The following is an 11,790-nucleotide window of genomic DNA, read 5'->3' as shown; positions in this document are numbered from 1 at the left end:
CCCCACAGGTGCCCCGACTGGGCCAGCTCCACCTCTTTAAGAAAAAAACAAAACAAAAAAAAAGAAAAGCCCCAGGACTCACTGCTCCTGCAGCAGCCTCGGGGCTTTGGGGGGGCTTGTGCAGAGCCCCCCACATGGCATGGGGCAGCGAGGATTGCCCTCCACCAGCAGGAGCGGTGACTGTGGGGGTTTTCTCTTTTTTTTTTCCTTAAAGGGTCAGAGCTGGCCCAGGCAGGGCACCCGTGGGGGAGGGAGGGGAAGCTGGTGGATCAAGTGGGGGTCAGGGGGTTTGTGAAGACCCCCAATCAGCATGGGGCAGTAGGGGGCAGCGGGGATCACCCCCCACCTGGCAGCACCCGGTGAGTCAGGGCCTTTTTTTTTTTTTTTTTAAGGGAGCTGGGGCAGGTGGGGCAGCCATTGCCAGGCTCAGGGGATGGGCCTGGCTGATTCGGAGATTTTGCAGCAGCCGAGTCTCTGAATCAGATTTGGCCGAATTGATTCAGGACAGTGATTCGAGTCACTAAATTGAATCACTGTCCTCTGAATCATCCGAATCCAAAGCAAATACTAGCTGCTTTGCACAGGCCTCATTACACAGACATAAATGTCTCCCTGGGTGGAGCAGCATATAAGTTTATGGGCAACAGCTGCCAAATCCCAATCATTACATATTCCTACTGCTTAGCTGAATTTTACATTGCCTTGTGACTAGCCTCAAATGCTTGGGTTCTGTAATTTCAAATTGTCGAATTTATGAAGTTAACACAAGATTTCTAACGTATTAAATACTTTAGATGCCCCCTTGTATTCCATAAGTACTCACTCTAAATGGTAGGATGTTCTTTTTTGAAGTTTCAGACTTCACAGAGACTAAAAAGTGGGAGGGAGTAGCAGAATATGGAAAATAATTCCGATATAGTTAACTATCTTCAGGTTTTCTTTCCAGCCCAAGGCATCAAAAACTAAAGCTCATTACTGAAGGCATTAGAAAAGGTACTATCAGAATAGAGCCAATATCCTTTACAATGTGGGAAAATAATCTGTAGAAACCCTTTAAACCAAAATGGACCAGAGATTCAAAGAGGTCTCAGTTTTGTGTTTCACAGTATAATTTATACCCTGAAGAGATCAACTGAAAACTGCTACAAATGCTGAAATCTCAACTCTGAAGGGTTTACCACTTGGGTATCACATAAGGGAGCTATTTAATCAATTTACAAAAAAATTCAGATCACCTCTCCCCCGAAAAGTCAGGTTTACCTTGTTTTTTAAACAAACATAGACACAGCAACTGTTTGTTTCATTAGAGCTATAACTATATTACTCTATCACAGGAAAGTTACTCCAGCATGAACATGTAAAAAAAAAAAAAGTATTAAAAGAGTATCAGAAACAGCTAGAAGCAAATCACTCCACATTTCCAAAATCTATTTACTAAATGCTGTTTGTCCTTGTCTCTCACAATTCACTTCATAGTGCCAATCTGAAAAGCTCATGGAGAATTTACAGGGTTCTGTTAGAAATGATACAAAATTGAATTGTTGGCAACTTCTGACACCCTCTTACAAGAATTATCCAATAATTCCCAGTGCCTAACTAACATTTTGCCAGTTCCTTTGCAGAATGCTTACAGAGGTTTTCAGTAGCACAGAAATGGCAAACATATTAGCTGTGTAGAAACTGCTTTGGTTTATTTGAATTCTCACTCGGTTCAAGGGCAGGAGATCCACCCCACTAGCAAGCACACAGGACAAAGTAAACACTCAGAGAACTTGTTAACATAAAACACTTTTCCAATGAGGCTGGGGGACAGTGTTTCTTTTTACCAAATCGTTCCTCAACTATTTATTTATAATAAGCAATGAAATGTATATTCTAGGTCAACTTTAACCCCAGCCAGCACATGGGGCTACTGGGTTACGCTGCAGCTGTCTTTTTAAAGGAGGCAAAGCTCATTAGCTTTTAACTAAACCTTATCTTAGGGGATCTCCTTTATCCAGTCTCTGATTTCCTTTGGTTTTATCTTGCTCTTTCCATGTTCTCAGCAGCCAGTGGCAATAGATACTCTTCTCTTTTGACCCACCAATCTGGCTCTTAGCAGGCTTGCAGGACAGCAAGGCCAATTACAACATACCTTGGATACAGAGAAAACTACATGTGTGAATAAGGATCTTCTGCTGGAAACTTGCAAGTGGGACAACAATTTTAATGAGTCTTCAGTATTTACATATGAAAGCAACATTCATGCTTAGGTACTTGCTTTTAATTTAGTTTTAAGACCGTAGAAATTGATATCCAAATATATTAGCATCTGCTCAGCTCTTGTCATAAGCATTAGCTAAACAGTGCATAACACAAGTGTGAAATTTAAGCTGATGATGCTTCAGAGAAAAATGCAAGACCAATTATAAACAGCTGCTGTATTTCCTTGGCAGATTTAAAGCTGGTTTCTTTAAACTTAAGCAGGGGTGCACATACAGAGAAGGATAGATACTAGAAATTCTCCAGAATGTGATATCCATAAATCTGACTCCCATGGAAAATGCTATTTTAAGAAACCTGCTACTTAAAAACCAACACTCTTGGGCGAGGAAAAAAAACAACATTCTGACATAACAGCAAAAACAATTATTATTAAAAGCACCAGAAAGCAGGATCAGAGAAAGATGGTTGATCATCAAGAGTAGCCACACATGACAACAGTAAAATTTTTTTACTGCTCAGCAATAAACTATTATTTAGGGTGTTGGCAAAAGTACCAGTTACCACTTTACCACTTCCTGGTGCAGAGGGCACCTGTGTGAAGTTTATTTGAGATATTATTTTTCTTGGCCATTTATGTGGCAGGTAGGAACACACTATGAGAAAGAACAGCCGTACAAATGCAGAACTTCTGCATACAAGAGATTAACTTGCAGGTTTTTTTTTATTTCTACACGGCACAGTGGTTCTAACCCTTTTCGATTCATGACGCATCTTCAGAAAATGTTTTAATTTGATGGCCTCCTGATTTATAATCACTGTTATGCTGCCTCAGCTTTTGTCAGTGGTCCTCAACCAGGGTGATGCTGACACAGCTGCCTTTGCCACCAGGTAAAAGTTCCCCACGCACCTCGTGGCCTCAGATAGGGAAGTGATACATATGCTCTTGCCTCCATTAGGATTATCTATAGCAGAGCTTTCCAAACTTTTCATGTTGGTGACACACTTTTTAGACATGCATCATTTCGCGACACAGTAATTCAGTTCCGGGGGAGGGGCCAAGGGAAGCAGACGCGAGTAAGGGAGCTCCGCGGTGCCCTTCCGCAAAATTTTCTGCATTTCGCGCGACACACCTACACACTGCCGCCGACACACTAATGTGTCGCGGCACACAGTTTGGAAAGCTCTGATCTATAGGCTTGGCAGGATTTGATTTTTTAAAAATCAGTAAACGTTGATAAATGCCAATTTTCCCTCACACTCTCAGACTGCCAAAAATATTTCCAATGTTAATGATCAAAATTTATAGAAAGGGGATGTAAGAAAAAAAATGGCTGATGAATTGTGTGACAACAGGGGAAGCAGTCCTATAGACCCGTGCTGACTAGTTTGAACTGAAACTCCCAGAAACCCCAGGGGACCAGAAACAAAGGAGGAGGAAGTAACAAAGCAGACAAGGGAGCAGAGCTGGGACTTCCCCTCCCTAAGTATAGATAACAGAGATAACTACATTAATGAGTACTGAAAAGAGCTGAAGCAAAAGATACACTCCCTGTAGAAGGTGTTTTTGCTAGCCACGATCACAAGGAAACTAACTCAAAGGTTGAGAAAGCAGAATTTATACTTAACACATGATGATGGTTCCTGGTAGACATTCACTTAATAACATGGTGGGATCTGATCCTGGATCCCAATTCATGCATCCTGGGATAAGAGATAGATCCCATTGTACATCTGATTGCATAGGGAGCCCAGCACTGGGAACTAGTCCCCAAAGCTGTGTTTCCTGCAGCACCCTTTCAAATTGTCATTATGGTTGGAGCCCAGGATTGCTGCCCCAGCTTCACACATACTAACATATGGGTTTAAACCCATATACTAGGCAGCCCTGCCTGGACTGCTCCAAGTGCAGACAGGGGCCAAGTCAAGGAAGATTCCCACAGAGCTCATCAGCTCCCCTGACCCGGCACCTGTCAATTACTTGGCAATTTGTTGAAAAAGTAGTAGCAGAAGCATAATTCATTTCACTAGAGTTCACAAATAACTGCCTTTTCAGAAACACAGTGAAGAGATGTTACCTTTATATGTCAACTAAGTCATAATTATTGCCAAGTCATTGCACTAAAGCTTTCTTTTTACTGTACTCACATCTGGTAACAGTCACTAAAGAAAATGTTAGCATCTTTCAGCTAGTTACTTCCCACCCAATGATTCAGTTGCATAAGTAAAATGGACAAATCAATCCACTTGGCTCCTGAAAGTTATCTGCTTCACAGAAGTCATCACAACTGGCACCTCTGTTTATAATCTCGTAGGGGCAGGCAGGAGCCTAGAGAATGAATTCCCTTTTCACTCTTACAGGTGATCCCTCCAGCTCACTAGCAGGACATGCAAGACTAAGGCAGTGTGGGGGAGGCCTATATTTCCACCACCAGTGACCAAACTACATGAATCAGAGAAGAGGTAGTGTTTCAATGACTTCTATCTAGCACCCGACCCATTTGCCCTCCATAAGATATTTGTAATACTGGCGTATCAATAACCATGAAATCCATGAAAAAGAAGGATCTTTTGAATATGGATTGTGACAGAATAAACTTTAATTTATTTTGTGGTTAATCAGTGGCAGAGTTCTGCATAAAGCAGTTTACTGAAATGTGCTTAATGTTTTGGGGGACACACGTATTAAGGTAGCCTACTGAATTGAATTCAAAGAGATATTTTGGCTGCATCGTTTCACCTGTCCAGGATCAGAATACCAGCATTGTGTTGGACTGCTGTGCAATTTTTAAAAGGACTCCTTGCCAATGTGAATTCCAGGAAGATAAATGCCAATCAAATCAGAGTTGGGAAGTGAAGATGCCACCTGCTGGCAAATTAAGGATATTCCTGAAACTGGTATGGGCACAGAAAGAATGCCAGAGTTGAGACAGACGGACAGACATTAGAATGGAAGAGATATGGACCTGAACAGAGGGACAAAAAGCCTGAATAGTCTGTTTGGATTGTCATAATAGCTTTTGCAACACTCCTCTTGGTACAGTACTTGCACCCAAGGTATCAAAGGTATGCTTTATTGTATCACATGCTGTAAGAAATGTCATCACTTGTGTTAGCTGTAAAAGATGCTGTAAACCAACCACTTCATGCTCCCTGCAAGTTCTCAGGTCTTTTATTTGCTCTTGATTTCAGTATCATTAGAAAAAAAAAGAAAAGCAAGCTAACTGACAATGGGTATTCCTCTTCACAGGCTAAAAGAATCATCTCCATAGCTGTAATGCAGACAGTGTATTATGTTCAAAGTTGGGCTGAATGGATTTGTGGGTCACATGGGGCACCTACACACGTGCCAGATGTCTGCCCTGATGCGTACTAATTAGTATACATCAGCGCAGACTTGATGAAACGAGAATGCTGGACCATGTTAATTAATGTGGTCCAGCAGCCTCCGTGTTGCATCTATTTAATGTCCCCATGCTTCAAAATGGTGGCAGGGGCACCTGAACTAATGCTCGTCAAACAAACTTTATTCATCATTTTAAATAGTATGAAATGTTTTCTTAGGAACAGCCTACCACCCCAAAACTCCCTCTTATGTGTGTTGGTTTGTCTTGTATTTTACACAATAAGACAACGAGGTAAAGCTTGTTATTTACCATATGCTACAGGCTTTCCACTGATATAAGACCTCTAAATGCTACTGCAATATAAACATTATAACAGACAGTCACCCCTGCTCACTAACTGTTGTATGCTCAAATGCTATCACATTTAAGTACTGCTTTGACATCTACCTAGGGTGGCCATTGGTCCTGTTTTATACCAGACCGTCCTGTTTTTAAACCCTTTGCCCCCTATCCGTTACTGAATGAGGAACGGATTGCAAAAAGTCCTGTTTTTCAGTTCACCAGTGAAAATGCATGTCAATCATTTGTCCTCACAATTCTGTTGGCTGTGCCCAGAGGTAGGACAGTGCACAGCCAGGAGGAGAGGGGTCCCAAGCCAGTCAGGGCAGAAGGGAGGGAGGCGGAGGATCCCAGGGGCTGGTTGCTTTGCGCCCGCGCGACAAGCTGCAGCTGCAATGCATGTGCAGGCACAGTGAAAGCTGGGGCACTGTTGCATGTCTGAGCTCCCTGGCATGTTTGGATGGACCTGGGCCCTGGGGGAGCTGAGCTGCTAGGGCTGGGCAGTTGGTCTGAACCGACACCCCCCTGCACTGCCTTAGCACAAGGTAATGGTTTTGAGAGCAAGCAGGTGGAGCACTGCATTTGTATCTGCTGGAACTCCTGTGGAACTGGGGCAGGCTCTTGTCACTGTCTTTGTACCCAAAGAGCAACCCAGCGAGTCCCTGGGTGTCCTGCTGTGCAGGGAACTGGAGCTTTGAGCAGAGGGGCCTCTGGGTGGCTGGGCCAGCTCTTTAAGCCACTATTTCTTCTGTCTGCCTCCTGGGGAAAGAAAAGAAGGTCCTACCAGGCAGCTGGCAGCACTGCCACAGGCATCCAATGCCCACTGATCCCACTCAGCCCAGCTCTGACCAGAACGTGGTCAGGGCAGATTCCTGGGTGCCCAGTGTCTGTACTGAATACTGATGGGGGGGAGGTGAAGTCCCTGTGCAGCACGTGCCCTGGCTTCCAAGTGTGGAGCTGGGCTGGAGTGAGACCGGATCCCAGTGCGGGGAGGGGGTGCTCGAGCCTCACACCTGCTATGCCCCGTTCTCAAGGCTGGACTGTCTGGAGAAACCGGCAGAGCTGTGGGATATGTGAAACAGTGATGTAGGGGGAGTGACATGAGACTCCCTGCTGGCTGAACTGCAAAGGCTCACAAACTTGCTGCTAATCCTAGCACTTGCTCTCCCACATTTCACAGGATGCCACATGTTCATTGGCATGGGGTTTATGGACCAAATAGCAGTCTTTTTGTGGTGGCTCCTCCCCTTGCTGCTGATTGTCCAAGTGGGCTGGTGGTCCCACCCCTCACCAAGGAGATGTCCTGTACTCTGGAGATGCGTTAGTGGCCACCCTACATCTATCCTGATGGCTGTAATGAAATAACAGAAAAGAGGGAATTTCCACTAGGGATAAAGTATCTATTTTCTTCTCCAGTGTTGCTAGTTTGTTATGTTACTTTACTACCCAAGACAAACTTCTCCATGTCATCCATGCTACTTGTAAGAACTGACAGGTACTCCTCTTTAAGTAAGATGATGATTTGCTTTTTCTTAGTCCCAAACAAAGCCTCCATACCTGTGGGAATGCTAAAGGTCAGAAACGACAGCAGAGCCTACTCTTTCACTGTGAATAAACTGGCGTTGAGATTCCAAGGACTTCTGGTTTCTGCCCAGGAATGGCATCTCCCACTTTAAAAACTAAAGTCCAGTATAGATTGCCATATCATATTTTCTATTTTCTCACAGTTGAACTATGTTATGTTTTTCTAGCCCATACAAAGTTTCAGAAATATTGTCTTTTTAATTTGTTCTCTAAAGTTTTCACTGTATCAAATCAAATCCCCTAAAATCAACCAAAACACTACAGCTGAAGTGTAAGCAAGTTGAGTGGATCATTACATTTCACACTGAGGCACCTTTAAAAAAAAGGAGGGGGAGGTATTGAAGCTGATGGTACTGCAAGAGAAAGCAAGCAGACATTCCTTTGGCAGTCGACTCCTCAGTGATCAGCAGAGCCTTTGATCATTAGCTGTCCTCATGCTGTCCTCCTGGGGTCTGGCAAAATGAGTGTAACAGCTGGCATATACACTTCACTAGCTGCTTTTTATTTGGAGTGTGGTAAGAAACTCAGCAGCAACTGATACTCTGCACATCAGTTTTAACTTCTAACCTCTGGAGTTTATTCTTTTCGTAGCTATGAAATCCCTTGAAGCAGTGTACAAACAACATTGATGAATTCTCATACATACTGTACAACTAATACATCCACTACAGAAATGTACAGGTTTCCCTCGCTTTATGCTGAACATGCGTTCCTGGAAAACAGCACAACTTGAATTCACAGAGACAATCCACTTTACAATGCAACAAATAGGGATACGTTCCAAGACCTCGACTGTACTGACCCCCAGAACCATTTCTACCACTTTTACAAAACAATTTTGGTACTCACCAAAAGCAGACAGTACACACAAGCACAGTACACCCCTATCATAATGGGGATGGCAACTGCAGAAACATGTGTCGCAGACAACGAGTGAGGAGCACAGGTCCACACAGGAGGCTATGTTGTGGTGCGCATCAAATGCAGCACAAAGCAGCTGGCTGTGGGCTTCCACCACACTGATCGCGTAAGAGTGATTTTACCTTGCATATAATGGATTTTTGGTATAAAAAGGGTCATCACATAAGAGCAAATTCACACAAACAGAACCCGCATAAAGTGAGGGAAACCTGTAGCCTGCAAATCTTGGGAAAAAAAATACTGTGGCTGTTCATGGATAACACAGTCAATAGGTTTTGTGCTGACAGGAAGGTCTGATGTCGTTGGAAGGGAAATAAGCTTACTTAAGCATCATTTTTAAAGAATGCCCAGTGATCACTCAGTCATTAGCATCAACCTTTAATAAGCAAATGTACATCTACAGTGTTCATTACCCTTCCTCCTTCTCCTCCAGGGTCTCAATCAAGTCAGCCAAGCATGCAAACTGATCCTGTCGCCAGCAAAAGCATTTCCTTTTACTGTGGTCAGCCAAAAGCAGAAGAAGAAAATGGAAGCGACTTGGAATTATGGCACCAAAAAGGCCAGACGAGCAAGGAAATAATCAACTCCACATGAGCCACTTTTAGCCCATAACAATGAAAAGGGCCCACAACTAACCCCAGGAAAGGTCATCAGGACCACGGGGGTCACAAACAGAAAAGGGCAACAGTGAGTGGCTGCCAGCTGTAATAAGAATCACTGTGCTCCTAATTATACTCAGAAGCAAGCTGGAACTCAAAGACAAAATTCTATTACGGTGACATTTTGCATAAAAAATTAAAGTGCTCCTGTTTTACCCCATTGCAAAGCAGGCACTTCAGCTGTGTGTGTGTGTTGCTAAATGACAGGAAGTCAAACAATGCAGATAAGAAGTTGGACATCTACATAAATGCGGACAGAAAGAAATAATTCTTTTTTTAAAAAAGATTATTAGACATCTGTGTTTGGAATTATGGAGTTAGGAAAGAGAAGATTTTGACATTACAAATAATGAGATTGTGTGTCAAAAACTATTTTTTCAAAGCTGAATCAACCCTATTCTTGAACATTCAATATTTGTTCTAGTTAAATTTTTCTAGTGTGCCTGCATGACTGGGTGAAAACCTGAAAGATGATATGCAACAGTATCCCTCCAGGAACAAAAGCTGTAAAGAGGCAAGAATCCAGTGAAAGTAGAAGCCTGACTACACCTTTAGACAGAAAAAACACCCCACACTGGGCGTGTCAACATGTGCATTAATGTGCTTTTCCTAAAGCACATTAAAATTTAGTACCTCCAATGTGAGGACTAAATAAATGCGCATTAGGCTGCATTTATTTTTAAGTGACACTTAATGCACGGTAACCTATTGTACTGCACATTAAAGTAACTGCACGGTTTTTTATGTGATGCTTTAATGCACAGTAATATAGACTACTCAGGCACAGATCACATGGAAAATCCTTTAAATGTAGAAAATATTTCATGGTTTCAAATTTGTGGTCTTACTAAAAAGTCATTGCAAAAAACCCTACGTTTTCTAAATGCGGATCACCCCAATCACCCAAACGTAAGGGGAAAAGCACAAAACTGTATGAAAGTTAAGTTCTTAACATTTTTCCACCCCATTGTCTTTAACTTCACTAAATCCCTTCCACCTTCTTCATTCTCATTCAAAGTAACCAACGTTGATCTATTACTCACATCAAGTATTGCTAAATGCTTGTTTTAATGATTAAATACAGGACTGATCTTTGTATATAATGTTTCTGCACAGTTTTGTATGTCAGTGAGGGAAAATATGAAGTTGCAAATTGCTGCAGCCAGACACATTTTCTCTGCAAAATTTAAAAGAATCCCTATGAATGTGTGAGGCATTACCCGAGACAGTTTGAAATTCGGTATTAAATTATGTGCACTGAAATTACATAATTGATCCTTTTGGCACATTGTATTTATGATCAGACTGAAAAGTGTCCTAAGAATAAAAAATGGTAGATGGTGGAAATGAAGTACTGTTAAAAGGGAATAAGAGATGACACTGGTCTGCAGTCTCATAAAGTAATAGTAATAGGCAACATTTTCAAACACCAATGCTTTAGTAAAGACACTGGACTCTTCACATTTGAAGTTCCCCATACACTTGATCCTGACAGCTTCACTAATATTCATGCACACACTTGGGGGGGGAGGAGTTGGAATTTAAAGGTAAAAGTAACTGAAATAAATTTCTGCTACGTTCAACTACAGGTAAGATTTTCAGCAGCACAGGGTGTCATGTAATAAACTATAAGTGGGGAAAAAAAGGACATTTTCCAGCTTCTAAGACAACAAAAATCTGTTGTTTTGACTCAGATTCTTAATCCGACTCACTCCTACTTAATTAGAAAGCAGGATAGATTTGCATCTCAGAGATTAACTGAAGTAGATTTTACATAGTACAAGGTTTTGTGAGTTGAAGCTCACTTCACTCCTAATTAATCCCATTTAAATGACCTTGGCCATGAAGAAACAGGCCTTCCAACTTCATCTGGTTAACAGCATAAATGTTCATTTAAACTGGGTTGATACAATCATTCCAACACAGCCAACAAGCAAAGATGGCCAAGTACTCTTCCAGGACATAGACCATATTTAGAGGAGCGCAACTGTCATCAGCAGCAGCAATCCCTTGCACTCGAGGATGAGGGTCTTATCTGTGGGTCTGAAGATGGCTGACAAGGCCAATCCGGGATCAATAGGTTCTACTTCCAGGGCTGGCAAAATACAGCCTGCGGGCCGTATCTGTCCCTCCAACTGGATGGATCTGACTCGCAGCTGCCCCTGCAGCACTTCACACAGGGCCGAGCCCCACCTGCTCGCACCAGGGCAGTTTGTGCCTCCGCTCCCACCAGCCCTGGCCCCCAGCCAGTGCATAACTTCCAGTGAGGCTGTTCCCAGTGCAGCTGCAGCTGGCTGGATGTTCCTCATCTCCCCTTCACCTCTAGCAGGAACAGCCAGGCTGAAACTCCCCCCACCCCAAAACAGCACAGCAGGGGCAGGAGGAGGAGCATCCACTGAAGGCAAAGGCAGCAGCACAGCAGCACGCAGCTGGCTGCAGCCACACCAGGACCAGCCCCACCAGAAGCTGTGCGCTGGTTGGGGCTGGTGGGACTGTTCTGTTCCCCTTCCTTCCAGCTGTGGCTCCTGCCCCTGCAGCGCCACACCGGGTGGGAGGGAAGCTTCAGTGGGAGGTGCACGGAGCTCTTGCTCCAGCTCTCAACTGCCTTCCACCACTCCGCCCACCCGCAGGGGTGCTCATCGCGCCTGGCAGGTGGAGCAGATAAAAGGTAGCCAGGAGCTCCATGCAGTGGGCACAAGCCACCTGCTGAAGCTTTCCCTGCCCACCCCGAGTGCCAC

At 43.5% G+C, this 11,790-nt stretch overlaps 1 protein-coding gene across 4 annotated transcripts in view; it reads right to left on the bottom strand.

Moving 5' to 3' along the window:
• CDON (cell adhesion associated, oncogene regulated) overlaps positions 1-11,790 on the bottom strand; it is a 103,456-nt gene that overhangs the window by 69,124 nt on the left and 22,542 nt on the right. The window lies entirely within an intron of this gene.

The sequence above is a fragment of the Alligator sinensis genome, unplaced genomic scaffold, assembly GCF_000455745.1.
Source record: "Alligator sinensis unplaced genomic scaffold, ASM45574v1 scaffold1368_1, whole genome shotgun sequence".
Classification (NCBI taxonomy): Eukaryota; Metazoa; Chordata; order Crocodylia; family Alligatoridae; genus Alligator; species Alligator sinensis.
The sequence above is the reverse complement of the archived record's forward strand: the minus strand, read 5'-3'. Positions and strand labels throughout refer to the sequence as shown.